At 40.7% G+C, this 15,531-nt stretch overlaps 1 protein-coding gene across 6 annotated transcripts in view; it reads right to left on the reverse strand.

The window, feature by feature from the left end:
- Nucleotides 1-13,672, reverse strand: part of SPTSSB (serine palmitoyltransferase small subunit B) — a 33,764-nt gene extending 20,092 nt beyond the window's left edge. For 2 of the 6 annotated variants that reach the window (XM_059063617.2, XM_067033936.1), the window contains exons 1-3: nucleotides 13,137-13,672; nucleotides 12,046-12,925; nucleotides 2,159-2,255 (exon numbers count right to left, since the gene is read on the reverse strand). The gene's annotated coding sequence lies outside the window, so the exon portion shown is untranslated. Of the gene's footprint in view, nucleotides 1-2,158; nucleotides 2,256-12,045; nucleotides 12,926-13,030; nucleotides 13,089-13,136 lie in introns of those variants that run through there. The other 4 variants (XM_059063618.2, XM_067033938.1, XM_059063619.2 and 1 more) reach the window with 3 other exon arrangements.
- Nucleotides 13,673-15,531: the final 1,859 nt, after the last annotated feature.

Here is a 15,531-nt window from a genome sequence, read left to right on the forward strand (position 1 = left end):
ATGGTGGCCCTCCAAAAGATATGTCCACATCCTGGAACCTGTGAATGTAACTTTATTTGGAAAAACCGTCTTTGTGGAAGTAATTAAGTTACAGATCTCTGCAAAAGCTCATCCTGGATTACCCAGGACAGTCCTAAATCCAATGACAAGTGTTCTCAGAAGAGAAGGCTAGTGAAGACAGAGGCAGAGATTGGAGTTATGTAGCCATAAGCCAAGAAGCCATCAGAAGCTGAAAGAAGGAAAGGAGAATTTTCCCCTAGAGTCTTTAGAGGGATTGCAGCCCTGCTGATATCTTGATTTCAGACTTCTAGCCTCCAAAACTATCAGAGAATAATTTTCTCTTGTTTTAAGCCACCAACATTGTGGTACATTGTTACAGCAGCCCTAGGAAATGAATTCAGATCTCTTCCTTAAAACCACTAGAATTGTATAATGTGGAATTCTCTTCAGGGGACAGAAACCATTTATTAAGTACCACTGTGGCAGGCACTGGCTAAACCCTTAACTTAAATGATTCCAACTTTAAAGATGAAGAAACTGAGGCCTAGAGTCTCACGGTGACCACATGGGGAGCTGGGTGAGAATCCTCCTGAGAGGCATTGTGGGGAGTAGTTACGAGCTCTGGCTCTGGATCCTGTCTGGGTTTGACCCTGGCTAAGTTGCTCGACCCCTCTGACTCAATTTCCTCTACTGGAAAAAAAGGAATGATAATACAACTTCATTCATATAATTTCTGGGAAGATTAAAAGATGTAAAGTATAAAGTATAAATAATAAAACATAGGAAGAAGGCCTAAGTGAATGTTAACTGTTATGATTATTATACACTATACTAATGTACTATTGCTAAGCCTATGAATACCAGACAAAGAATAGAAGAGAATGAGATCATTTTTAAGGCAGAATGTGTCAACTTTATCAGTTGTTAAGATAGAAGCCGCTTTTAGAGAGATTATTCTTCAGAATGTTTACTCAGTTCTGGTGTGGCTATCACAAAGTAGATAAAAAAGTATATTGCCTCATTTCAAAGATGAGGAAACTGAGACTCATTAAGTTTTTGTACTTCACTACTGTCAGAAGCCAAGGGGGAAACAACACTGAGACCCATTCTTGGGATTCTCTCACTCCAAAGTGCTCTTTCTATCATGCAAATGACTTTATAAATGCTTTACAAATGCTAAGTGTCCAACAAGTATTTTTTGAATTAGAAAAATCAAGCCTCATTATCAGTAACTTTAAAGTAACAGTGGAGCTTCCCAAACTATTCTGAACTGAAGAAATTGTTGCCAACTGTTTCAAAACCATAAATCTCTTAAAATATTGCAGCAAAAGCAAAGGAATAAGAAACTGAAGATAAATCTGTTTCTTTTTGTCCACACCCTCTACCTTTTCTTTTTTGCCCATTTACTATAGATTTAATGTGAGTGGGTAGGTGGCTAGTGGTAGTCTAGGTTTTTTCCACTCTATTTCCTTTTCTTTCTTTCTTAAAAATAAAATAAGCAGAAAGAAAGTGAATGTCCCATATGAACACTGACTAGGCTTACTTTCATTAACGTTTTTTAAGAAAATGTTTTCATTGTATCATATTCCTCTCTTCATTTGTCCCATCTGGTTAGCTAAGTACTTTTTGAAACATTTACTCCTTTCTTGTATCAGAGGTCTTCCAGGATAAGATACTGCTCCCTTTAAATAAAAAATGAAGGATGCCGAAACAGAAGCAGTTTTAACCAGCAAACCCATAAATAAGACAGTAGTTAGTGCTATGTAATCCTGACACTGGCACTTGTACTGAAATTGGCCAGAGGTTCTTAACCAGGAGGCCAAGAACTTGGTTGGGGGGGTGGGTTGTGGAATCTGTGAACCCCTTGAAATGTTTGCAAATTTTGCATAAACATTTTTTGGTATACACTTCAAAGGAGCCTATAATGTCTGTAAGCTAAGAACCACTGTTTCAAGGCCTCATTACTAAAGCTAATTGCCACATTTCACTCCTTTGTATCATCTTAAATGCCATTATAATATCAACTATATCATAAATGTTTCTTGGTTGCTTAAGCGAGAAACAGAAGCTTCATCTTGTTAAAGATGTCACCTTATAGGCAAAAGGGGCAGATTTCTAAAAGTGAGACTCTATGATATAATCAATCAGAAGAATCTACCTGCCTAGAAGGGTCCAGGTCGGGGTTCTTGTCCTTGCTTTCCTGAGGAATGATTCTGTGTGTGTTACTTCTCCTCTCTGGGTTGCAGCTTCTTCATCTGTGAAATTAATATTTGAATTAAATAAACCCAGATGTCTTCAAACTTTAAAACAATTCTATTCTGTGTAAAAGATTATTAAACCTCTTAGAGAGATGATCTCCCACAAAATTCTAGAATGTATTATAAAAACAAAGCATCACAAGCTAGCCTCATTTTAAAACTTATTTTTAGAGAAGTTTAGTTTGAGGACATGCCATCGGCTGGTGATTTCCCAACGTACTCTGAGGGCTATAAGGTGCCACATTACCATCTATGGCAGGGTTGAGGAGAGGCCCCAGGTGGGACAGAGACAGAAGCTAAGAGCCTCACACCTCACATCTCACTTCTATCAGAGTAGCCTGCTTTTAATCTGCTTTATACACTAGGTTTCTGGGTGAGATTTTGTTTATAGAAAGTGTTTCATAATTTTAATTAGTCTCTGTTGATATCTATGTGGGGGGAAAAAAAGGAAAAAGAGATTAGGTTAATCACTGTATTTAAATATCGGTCTTTGAAAAGGTACTGGAAACAGTCAGAAGCCCTAAGCCTTGTTTTCTATTTTGTCATTTATTAGCTGTGTCACATCAGGCAAATTAGATAGTCTTTCTGAATCTTTGTTCTCAAATATAGAATGATGATAATATCTTTTCCACAGGATAATTGTAAGAATTAAATGAAATAATATTTGTGAAAGTGCTTTGTAAATGGTGAAGCATTATAAAGATGGTGAGTGGGTCTTTAGTGGTGAGCTCCAGGGCTCTGTGTTTTGTCCTGACCATTGTAACATATTTGTCCAGCTGAATTATGTCATAGAAAGTAAGGGTGATCAAATTTGCAGATGAACCAAAGTTATGGGGTAGAGTTCTGAAAGACTTAGCAGATTACAGAGCCTCAAAAATGACTGAGGGTAAAACTTTGGGAAAAATACAAAGTCTTGTTCTTCAGTTCAAAAAGTCAATTGTCCAAGGGTAAGATAGGGAAAAATGTTGCCCACGATCAGTTCAAATTTTAAAAACTAAGGAATTTTACTTGACTTCAAGTCCATTATGAGCCAATAGTGTTGTGAAATGGTTGACAAATAAGTGATCCAATTGTCTTAATCTGTTTGGATGGTTATAACAAAATACCACAGACTGGTGACTTATAAACAACAGAAATTCATTTCTCACGGTTCTGGAGACTGGGAAGTCTAAGATCAAGGCACCAGCACGGTTGTGTTCTGGTGCAGGTCCTCTTCCTGTTCCTAGCTGCCCCTTCTGGCTGTGTCCTCACTTGGTCTAAGGGACAAGGGATCTCTCTGGAGCCCTAAGAACACTAATGTCATCATGAAGGTCCCATTCTCGCGACCTAAGCACCTCCCAAAGGGCCCACCTCCTAATACCATTTCCTTTGGTGGTTAGGATTCAACATATGAATTTTGGGGGGACACATTCAGACCATAGCACCAATATTCTTATATATTTATAGAAGTACTGTGCCACCAGATCTTGGCTTTGATTAGCCTCCCTCTAGCTGCTGAAAATAGTCACTCCAGCAAGTTGAGCACGTCCTCAGGAAGCTAGATGGCGGAAATCTGGAAGGTTTCCAATGGGAAACATTGCAAGAAGATTTGGGGGAGGAACATATCAAGGAGGTCTTAAAAGAACTAAGAGGTTTTAAATGGTGTTACAAGCTATTATGGAGGGAAAGGTTTGGAATAGTTTTATTGTTTTCAGAGGTTAATCTCAGGAAAACCTGGGGAATTCCCTGGCTGTCCAGTGGTTAGGACTCGGCACTTTCACTGCGGTGGCCTGGGTTCAATCCCTGGTCGGGGAACTAAGATCCTGCAAGCTTTGTGGTGAGGCCAAAAACAAGAACAAAACAAAAAAACTCAGGAAAAACTTTAAACAGTAAGAGTAATCTAAAGGGGAAAGGGTTGGCTGATTGAAGGCGTGAGAATTCCATTAGGGAACTGTTCAGAGTCTAGACAGCACCTTCTGAGGGTTGCTACCCATCAGAAAGAAGGGTTTAAGAAGAGATTACTAAGCTTTCATCACATCTAAGGTACTATGTCTTTATGTCTTTTTTTTTTCTTTTCTTTTTTTTTTTGCTGTACGCGGGCCTCTCACTGTCGTGGCCTCTCCCGTTGCGGAGCACAGGCTCCGGATGCCCAGGCTCAGCGGCCATGGCTCACGGGCCCAGCCACTCCGCAGCATGTGGGATCTTCCCAGACCGGGGCACAAACCCGTGTCCCCTGCAATGGCAGGCGTACTCTCAACCACTGCACCACCAGGGAAGCCCTAAGGTACTATTTCTATAATAGCATTCAATATCCCGTTGGAGAATGATTTGCTTCATTAAATTTTTTTCCATAATAAAAGAATATGGATTTTGAAATTGGCAAACTGGAGTTTGCTATAGTGTGATACTCTGGATGTTGTTTAACCTCTGTAAACATCAGTTATGAGATCACTAACACAGAGGTGGTTAGTTATTTCTGTGTTGTTATGAAGATTACACAACATTGGTAAAGGATGCTTAATGGTGCCTGGTTTTAGTAATGGCTCAAAGCTGGTAACTTTTACCACAATATTATTTGTTCCTCTTATTTTCTACATGCATTTTCTTTCTTCTCTTAAGAGATTCCTTTCAGGTGACTCTATTGAACCCATAAGACACAAAGGATGTAAGTAGGTAAAATGGTGATTCACATGAGTCTGGGAGAAAGAATTTGCCCTGTAGGTCATGGGGTTGGAGAGAGGGTACCATATCATCTGTTTTGTGTTTGCATCAGGGTTTCCTCCTAAATGGAGGAAACCTGTGGAACAACATTTTTGTCCTGATTTATAACCTTATTTTCCTGCCAATCAAGACCAGAAGTAGATCAACCTGACTGATTTTTTTTCTTTGTTTAAAGTTTTAGACAATAAAATATCCTATTAAAAATTTAATGACCGGAACTTCCCTGGTGGTCCAGGGGGTAAGACTCCCATCTCCCAATGCAGGGGACCTGGGTTTGATCCCTGGTTGGGGAACTAGATCCCACATGCATGACACAACTAAGAGTTCGCACACTGCAACTAAGAAGTCCGCATGCCACAGCTAAGAGTCTGCATGCTGCAACTAAGAAGCAGTTTAATATTCTTAGAAGAAGATAAAAACATGAGATTCCCCCATGGTTGGGGAAGAGGCCAAGAGGATTCTCTTTAATAGCAGTAGAGGGAAGTATTAGAGTTACTAGGTTTCCATAGATGGTCACAGGTTGGCATTTCATCTTATTTAGAAGGTAATAGATAAACACTGCATGTGAGGAGGCACTAGAATAATCCTGACTAAAGATCTTACACAAAAAGAGGATTATCAAACTTTCAAAAGAAGCAAAAAAGACAGTATAATACTCTTCGGTTTAGATAAGGCTTGACTTCAAATAAAACTTTTTTTCCATTTTTCTGTCTTCTGCATCAGTGAATATTTATTGATGTTTATTGGGCATGACATTCTGTGAGGCACAAGTATGTTCCAGAACAGAGATGAACTGGCACTTTGGCTGGTGGGTGTGAGAGCAGTAGAGGTATAATTGCCCCAGAAAAATTGCTTTGGACGTGCCATCCTGAGCTTTTTTCCTTCTTTCTTTTTCTAGTCCTTCAAATTTTCTTGTTCAATACTCTACTTATATTCATTCCCAAATTCTCTTTATAATCTTTTCAGAGATCTTGAACCCAAAGTGATAACTTTAGTTTGGAATTCCTAATGGACATCCTTCGATCTTATAATAGAGCTGAAAGGGCAGGGATGCAGTATTTGAGTAGCAAACGGTCACCCAGGAAACTGCCATTCTGTATTGGTAATAATAGCGGATATTTATTGAGCAACTTATGTCCCAGAACTTTATATGTATTACCTTAGACAGTTCACTTAACATTATAATAGAGGCACTATTTCTATACCCATTTTACAAATGAGGAAACTGAGGCATTGGGAAATTTCAATATTAACCCAGTCTCACAGTTAATGTAGAGCACACACTCTTAATTACTACTCCGCCAGACTGCCTCTCTATGCAAAGACCTCTGGTTACAACCTGGCAAATCACCATGCATGCATGCATGCATGCATGCATCCATCTATCCATCCAATCAAATATTCAGTAAGCATGTACTAGGGATATAAACTATGCATAAGACTGACCTACTCACTCTCCTCAGGCCACTTTCTAGAGAAGAGGAGAGACAATTACACAAGTATCCTACACAGTGAGATAAGTGCTATGATAGGAAAGTGTAGGGTACTCTGGGGCATAGAAAGAGGCTCTAACCTAGCCTAGAAGGGAGTGTCAGGACAGGCAGGTCAAAAAGATGAACCAGTTTGCAAGTCAGAAATAGAGACACAGACATAGAGAACAAACGTATGGACATAAAGGGGGGAAAGGAGGGGTGGGATGAATTGGGAGATTGGGATTGACATATATAAACTCATATGTATAAAATAGATAACTAATGAGAACCTGCTGTGTATCACAGGGAACTCCACTTTGCTGTACAGTAGAAACTAACACAACATTGTAAAACAGCTATACCCCAATTAAAAAAAAAAGTTCTTGTCCTCATCACTGTGTGCTTTGACTATTTTGTAACAAAAGGCATATAAGGTAACCTCAAGAAAGAAAGGTCTGTGTTTTTCCCCCAGTACTTGGCACATAGTGGCTGCTCAATTAAAATCTGTTAACTAAATGAATGAGAATTCTAATGCTCCATAATAACTCCTATATAACAGGGAGGTTTTTGACTTATTTCTAATTTGATTCAAATGGTTCTCCTCTAAGCCTGAAATAAATGTTCCCTTTTGACTTAAAAAAAAAAAAAATCAAGTCCTTGCTCCCTTTTAAGCCATTTTCTAAAAGTTCTATTTCAGGAGATCTGCCACACCCATTATATTTTACAAGAACAATGTGTCCTCAGGTATCTTTTAAGCCAGGTGCCCTGAGGAGAGATTCTAGGAAGGTCTGGGAAAGCAGAGGCTCTCTGGTTGCTTTTCTCCTTTTTTCCCGTTGATCTGTGGGGTTCCATGCTCTGTTATATAGTTCTGAAAGATTTGTTCTCCTTTCACCTTTCCAAGTGTCCTGGAAATTTTTCTTTCTCTCAAACTCTCCCCTACCCTCTTCACTCTTTCAAAAGGTGTTAGCTTTGGGAAAGTGGTCCTTAATTATCTACCACACAATCCTCTGGCAGACTACAAGAATCCAGGGCAAAGCAAGAGAGAAAGGCCACAAGAAAACTGAAAGCTCAGGCTAATGATTTCCCTTAACAAGAATTTTTGTTGTCATAAGGCGGTGTTTTATTTAGGTTGTAGTTCTTTAGAAAAGACATGAAGTTATGTCTTCCTTGTTCTTGCTTGGATTGTTGGGGCTAATGTAATATTTTCTTTGGTGAAATAGCAGTAAATCCAAGGTAGTAAAACAATGCTGACGGGAAGGGGAAACCAAAGCTCCTCAGGGGAGAAGTTAACTTGGAGCAGGTAATCCTTATGACTCATCCCATACGTGACCTTTATATTATCTAATTACATAATTTTACTTCCTAGCCTGATGCCACAGTTTAAAATTGTACCTCGTTCCCTTCCCTGCTTAATTTTTCTCCAGAGCCCTTATCTCCTACTCATACACTGTATAATTCACTTAAAAATTATGTATTTATATGACAGCCCCTCTAGAATTTGAGCTCCTGAAGGGTAGGAATTTTTGTCTGTTTTGTTTATTACTCATCCAGGGCCTAGAATTGTCCTGGTGCAGGGTAGATGCACAATAACTATGTTGAATTTAAGCATTATTAATCCTATTAATCAAAGCAATATTAATAAGTAGTAACTTATGAGGTTTTTCCCACATGTACATAATTTATAGACAACTGGTTGGACATTTAAAATTGTTTTTTAGAAATCTGACAAAATATGACAATAGGATCTCTACAAAAGCTTTGATGGTAAAAAAACTGCGTGAAACCCATTTTCATCATCATGGTATGCTCTTCTAAACTTGTGCATGGAAAGATAAGCTTGGCCTGGTGAGAATGGAAAATCTTGAGGTTTCCTGATGCAGGTAGACTTACTTACTTGAATCCCTAAAGCTAAGGGTATTCTTTGGCTCAGTGTACTCATAACTGTTCCTGGCAACAAGTTCAGGTGTTGCTTATACCCCCATGAAACTCAGACTCACTAATTTTATATTCCCATTTCTGGACAAAGCATTATCTTCCAATTCCACAATTCTTTACAGGATCAGGTAGTTTATGGGAACACAAAATATAGAAGATGAATAGAGGAGAATATTAACTATTTGGGAGCTTCTATATTTAAGATTATTATAATCACTGGAGATGCTTCCCAGCAGTAACATGTCAGTGTGTTCTGAGTACTACAGTGGCTGCTCCAGCTCTTCCTGTACCCCCAAGACTTCTACTTCCGGGCCAATCTAGTGCAAGTGAAACCACGTTAGTCTGAGTGGCAGACAAGTACACTTTTGGCTGAGATTCAGGTACCCTCCCTCTCTCACCCACTGTGGCCTCTCTCAACAACTGCCCTAAAGAAGTGACAAAGAGGGCTTCCCTGGTGGCGCAGTGGTTGAGAGTCCGCCTGCCGATGCAGGGGTCACGGGTTCGTGCCCTGGTCCGGGAGGATCCCACGTGCCGCGGAGCGGCTGAGCCCGTGAGCCATGGCCGCTGGGCCTGCGCGTCCGGAGCCTGTGCTCCGCAACGGGAGAGGCCACAGCAGTGAGAGGCCCGCATACCGCAAAAAAAAAAAAAAAAAAGAAGTGACAAAGAGCTAGACTTATCTAGAAACAGGAGGAACAGCTGGCCTCACTGAGCTTGGATTAATATAAGGAGTGGATGAGTCCAAAAAGTTAGGGCATTGCAAACAAATTCTCTATAGGACTGCATCAATGACATTTGACATTTCTAAACAGAGAAAAGCTTGGGCAGGTGTATAAACATATGCAAATCATATAATATGTATCTCCTGTGTCACTAATTATTTCATCTATCTCATGTGGCCCTTAGGAAAGATCTTCACATAAACTATTGGTCTGGTGGTACATGAAGATTCATGAACTCCAAGTTCTAAACCGATAGGTTCTTTTAATAGCTTGGATAATTTATTAAAAACAGCTTTATTGAGATATAATTCAAACACCATACAATTCACCCAAAGCACACAATTCAGTGGTTTTTAGTATACTCAAAGTTATGCAACCATTGCTAATCAATTTTAGACCATTTTTGTTACCCCCAAAAGATGGCTTGTACCCTTTAGCAGTGACTCCCTAATTCCTGCTCATTGCCACTCCCATCCCCTCCAGCCATATGCAACCACTAATCTACTTTCTGTCTCTATAGTTTTGCCTATTGTGGATATGTTATATAAATGGAATCATACAATATATAGTCTTTCATTTAGCATAATCTTTTCGATGTTCATCCATGCCATAGTACATATCAGTACTTTATTCCTTTTTATTGCTGAATAATATTCCATCGTTCCATTCCATATCAGATTTTATCTATCCATTCATCAGTCAATGGATGCTTGGGTTATCTCCACTTTTTGGCTATTATGAGTAATGCTTCAGTGAACATTTGTGCACAAGTTCTCACGGGGACCTAGATTTTCAATTCTCTTGGATAATACCTAGGAGTGGAATTATATGCATTATATGGCTGGGTTATATGGTAACTCTATGTTCAACTTTTTGAGGAACTACCAACTTATGTTCAACAGCAACTCACCCATTTTACATTCCCACCAGCAATATATGCTGGTTCTAATTTCTCCATCTCCTCTCCAACAATTGTTATTTTCTTTCTTTTTGATTATAGCTATTTTGGTTGGTGTGAAGTGGTATCTTCTGTTTTTGATATTCATTTCCCTAATGACTAAATGATAGTAAGAACCTCTTCATTGATTGGCCGTTTGTACCTCTTCTTTAGAGAAATGTCTAAAATCCCTTGCCCATTTTTAAATGGGTTATTTGTCTTTTAGTTGTTGAGTTTTTCCTCTTTTGCGTTAAGAATGCGGATGGTTGGAAGGAGAGCCTCAGATCTTTCACATGCTCTTGCCTAGGGTAGAGCTTCTGCAACACTGGTGGTGGATGAGATGCTTGTGGCCTGCTTTCCCAGGGAAATACCATAGCCCTATGCTGGGATCTAGGCTGAGAGGGAGTCCTGTGTTCTTGGCTGTACCCCCTGCTCAGCATGGAGCACCATCACATCCAGGTGGAGTTTGCAGGGAAGTGAGTTGTGGTTCAAAAACCAAACTCTTGCTGTTCTTACGGAAATTTAGTGGATTGTCTTGAACAAATTTTTCTTCATTTGTTGTATTTCCTCAGGACAATTTCTAGAGACTAAATAGTTGTTATCTACAATTTTCAACAGGAATTTTAAAGTTATAGTATTGTTGTTTTGCTAAGGGGTAGGTTCACAGAGCTCCTCACACCACCATTCTGGAAGTTGAGTCCCATTTGGATAATTTTTAATGAAGATTTTGCATCTTGTATACTTGGTGGTGAAATAGTTTATGCTGACATAGTAGATATAGAATTACAAAGGACAGTTATTTACAAAAGTATTTGCAAATTTACAAACAGTGGATTAAGAAAACCAGTTGAAGCTGAGAATTGGTTGACTTTCAACTTCATATCCACTAAATTTCTAGAATGCCCACCCATTTGGTTTGATGAACCACTGTTAATTTATTGTTATTAAATAGTTGTATAGAAATCTTTGGGTAATGAGGTGATACATTTCATATGTCTGTTGTTGCTCTAGTAATCTATGTGCAAAACCATCACAGCCATTGAAACAGTCATCAAAATGATGCCTGTTTTAAAAAGCATAGGAATAATTTAGATGTGAAAATCAAATTATTCAAACCTCATTAGTTTTATGCACTAATCTAAAAAATTCACAAGGAAAACTGATCATGTATTTCTTAACTTTTGTTTAATTCAAAAGAACTACTGAGCCACAAAGTCTTGTAGAAAAACAATTTTCCCAACTTCCCTGGTACATTTATTTGTAGTTTTAAGGCTAAGATTTACATTTAACAATTCTTCAAATTCTTTATTTGATCAAGGGCTGGGTTCATATGTTCATTGCCAACCAGTTGAATGTCATTTTAGTTGAAACAGATCTAGAATCTCTGCTCTTATCGAAACCCTTCTTTATTATACCACATCCCCACCCGCATGTCAAGGTTATCTATATGTACCTTTCTCCTTGGGTTTAGAAGTCTAGTTACTTATAAATGAACATAATAATCTTTAAGAAAATATATCCTGCTTAATAATCATGAAAAAATATTAAAATGTATTCCTTGTTGGAAACTCTTCACTTTTTGGTCAGTTGACTTGTGTGTATTATTGCTTCAAGTAGCTTATGGGCAAAAAAAAAAAAGTATCGTATAAGAGCATGAAACAAGATAAAGATGAATATTTAAGAATGAAATCAAGCATCTCCCAATGACATGTCTCTGAACAGTTATTACTGAACTATACAAAGATAAATAATGAAAGTAATTAACAAAGCAATTTTCTCTTCTTTTGGCTGGGAAAGTTTTAATAATAAAGTTTGGCTTCTGTTGAGTGAAACATCTTAGTTTCTAACATAGTTAAAGGCAAATGGAAAAGCCCATTCAATTCTTAAAATTTTTAATGCAGTTAAATAAGCTGATACATTGCATTATGGCTTGGCATTATTTTTTCCTTATAAAGACAGGAACTCTATCCTTCTAAAGCTACTTTACAGTTCAAGCAGATATTTGGAAGATGGAAGATGCTTACCTCCCAGTTGGGTGTATCTCCTTGCGGCTTAGGTGAGCACCCGTGCTTTGGCTTCTCCCCAACTGCTTCGGGCTTCCCACTGCGCTGGGCACCTCGAGGCTCCAAGAGTTAGGTGTTCGGCCCCGCCCTCTGCACTATTGCTAAAACTCCAATTCTGCCAGACTGATTCCGGTGATTAATTATTGACAAAAGGAAAACACTCCCAGGCAAACTTGTGTCCAACCGCACTGCTCCCAACGACTCCTTCCAGAAGAGAATGCTGGCTGCACCACTCCCCTCCCCCCTTGCTCTATGGTCCCAACTTCCCACACGCTGCCACTCTCAGTCCTGGGCGACCAGGCTCATCCTCGGAGGAATGCAGCCCAGCGACTTCTACATTTTTAAATTTGGTTTCCTGTAGCTCGTTAGCACTTCTCCGGGGACCAGCCTCTCAGGAGGGGGTGCTTTCCGGATGCAGGGGAAGCCGGGGCTCTGAGAGCAACGGAGCAGGCGAAGGCGTCGCTGTCACCTCCGGCTGCTGCAGTAAAACCCCGAGTCGCGGCGGGGATGGGGAGGAGGGGGTGGCGAGGCGCCCTCCCCCCTCGCTCGGATCGGAGCCCCGACACTACCGGAGGGGCACGTACTTCGGTGGTAGTGGTGGGAGCGGGCAGATAAACAGGAGGCGAAGGTGGGAGCTTTGGGGCTTTAGCCTAAGCCAGCGTTAACCCGCCCAGGGAAAGCCTGCGCCCAGCATCCATCGATCTGCAGACTTCGGCAAGGGGGTGAAGCCGGGCGGAGGCTGAGGACTGCGGTCTGAAACTCAGCGGCAGGCTGCGAAGTGAGAGCCCAGGGCTCCGGGCCGGGGCGGCAGTCGGCCCAGCAGGCATCCCACCGCATTCGTCTGTCAAAAACGCAAGAAAACAAACCTCTTTAGCTTTGGCAGTTAATTTTGGTGCCTTTGAACGTGCAAAACGCCTCTCCCCTCCCCACTCCCTCCATCCAGCACCTTCCCTCCTCCCCGTTGGCTGGGCGGTTAATCGTTGAAAGGCTGGACCCCCTCGGGGAAGCAGATGGAAGGATCGTGCCCAGCGAACTTGTGTGTGCTCACTCACAAGTAAAGAGAATTTGGGCCCGGACTGCGGCAGGAAGGCAAATTGGGGAGAGAGGGCTGGGAGGTTCGTAGCCTACACTCGCGGCGCAGGCAGCCGCGGCTCCCGGACCGGCGACCCCAGCGCTCGCGCTCGGCGCTCAATTATCTTCCCGAGGAGGCGCGGGACCGCGAAGAGCATCTTCCCTGAAAACCAGCATCCAGAACACCATCGATTCCTTTTCTACCGAGGACATAGTGCTTAGATGGAACGCCGCGGCTGCTTGCTGAGAGCGCAGAGGACCTTGAGGCTCCCAGCCCCGATATCTCTGTAGCCGAGACTCTGCCCAAGACCTAGTGGGGTCCGGGGCGAAAGAGTCTTTTGATGAATGAGCATTCGGGCAACATCTGCCCGTCAGCCCCCATCGCCTAAGGAGGACACGTTGCACACGCTCGGCCTCAATGTGCTGAAGCGCGAATTTTAGCTGCGGGCAGGTTTCCGCTCACTTCACAACGCGCTTCCAGCAGGTTCCAACCTGCCGGTGCAACGAAGAGGGAGACTCACATAACTGGGTGGGGGTTACTGCAAGCCGGAGGGAGGTGTCCCCAAAGGAAGCCCAAGGTGGTTGGGGCCAGGGAAGGGAACCAATGGAAACTGAGCACCTTGGAGCATCTGTGTTGGCCGTTTTACATCGTTATCTTTTCTGTGTCTTGTATCTAAATAGTAGCAACCTCTGCTAATATTTTTTTATTTACCACTTAATGTTGTTCACATTCCTTATCTTCTGGCTTCTCCTGACAAACCTTGTCATGTTGGCAGCACAAGTATGACCACCCCCCATTGGGAGATGAGGAAATAGAAACGCTGAGGAGTGAGTTGTTCAGGTCGCCAAGCCCCTATTGCGGTGGGGTCAATACTATTTACACTGGTTTTTAGGTCTCATTATTCATTATCTAGTTTTCTTGCCAGATTGTGACATGCCTCCCCCCATATTTCCCGTGATTGTACATTTGTGGGAGTATAGAAATAGGTCCCTTCCTGCCCAAAGTTTGTGAAATGGCTATGAGACCTTGCAATTATTTCAACTGTAGGTGGGGAAAAACTGGTATAGCTTGCAGAAGCATCTAACCCATTAAAAATAATCTTAAATGACATATGTAATATAACCACACACAGATACACCTTTATGTATATCTTTGCACCCCCAAATGGAGAATAGGTGTTTTTTTGTTTTTTGTTTATTATAAACAGAACATTCTCAAAACTTAACTAGATCACAAAATAATGATGGACACTTTATTTTTAGATGGACACATTTTAAGTGGCAGAAATTATACACAGCTCATTTCCCCCTGATTGACATAGCACAATTGGAAATTTAAGAATACTTTAAACATAGGTTAAAGGGAAGCACAAATGGGAAACTACAAACTTTTTATAAACAGAAGAAAAAAAAAATCCTACATAAAATCAAGAGAGTATAGAAAAGCCATACAACGTTCAATGTATTTATTGCAAAACAATGTACAAACCAAGAAGCTTAGAAGAAATTACAAAAAATTGTGTTAACTCATGTTAAAAATAAAAGCAGAAATTAATGAAATAGAAAAATAAAAAACAAGGAGAATTGATCAATGAAATAAAAAACTTATTTATTGAAAGGATCAAGAAAAAAATCAAGAAACAAAGGTACAAGCAACATTAGAAAAGAAAGGTGGTATATAACCACAGATGAGTTGGATATTAAAAACAAAACAAAACAAAAATAATGTTTTTCTGCCCACAGAGAGGATCCTCCCTTTGTGCTGATAACTAGAAATAGTGAGATAACAAATGGTTAAGACATACCACAGCTTATGGAAAGGGGAATAAGATTTGAAGAAGCAGGCAAAATTGTTTAGAATGTAAGAATATAAAGTAATTCTAATTGTATCAGCTGAACATTTGGAATCAGGCCTTTCATCATCATTATCATAAAGCAGCTGTTGAATAACTAAAGGACACATGCTTGCTGGAGTAGAAAACTTTATAAAGTAATAAAAGTGAAAAGTAATAAAAGACAGGGGCTTCCCTGGTGGCGCTGTGGTTGAGAGTCCGCCTGCTGATGCAGGGGACACGGGTTCGTGCCCCGGTCCGGGAAGATCCCACATGCCGCGGAGCGGCTGGGCCTGTGAGCCATGGCCGCTGAGCCTGCGCGTCCGGAGCCTGTGCTCTGCAACGGGAGAGGCCACAACAGTGAGAGAGGCCCGCGTACAGGGAAAAAAAAAAAAAAAGTAATAAAAAACTATATGCTCTCAAGGTAACCTGGGAGGTTTGAGGACAGATATTACAGGGAAGGGAATAGGATCACTTTGTAAAAGCTGTATTTATGACCCAGAAAGTTTGTTTGGAATGTCTCTGGAGTTCAGAACACCAAGAA

This window comes from Kogia breviceps, chromosome 5 (assembly GCF_026419965.1).
Source record: "Kogia breviceps isolate mKogBre1 chromosome 5, mKogBre1 haplotype 1, whole genome shotgun sequence".
Classification (NCBI taxonomy): Eukaryota; Metazoa; Chordata; class Mammalia; order Artiodactyla; family Physeteridae; genus Kogia; species Kogia breviceps.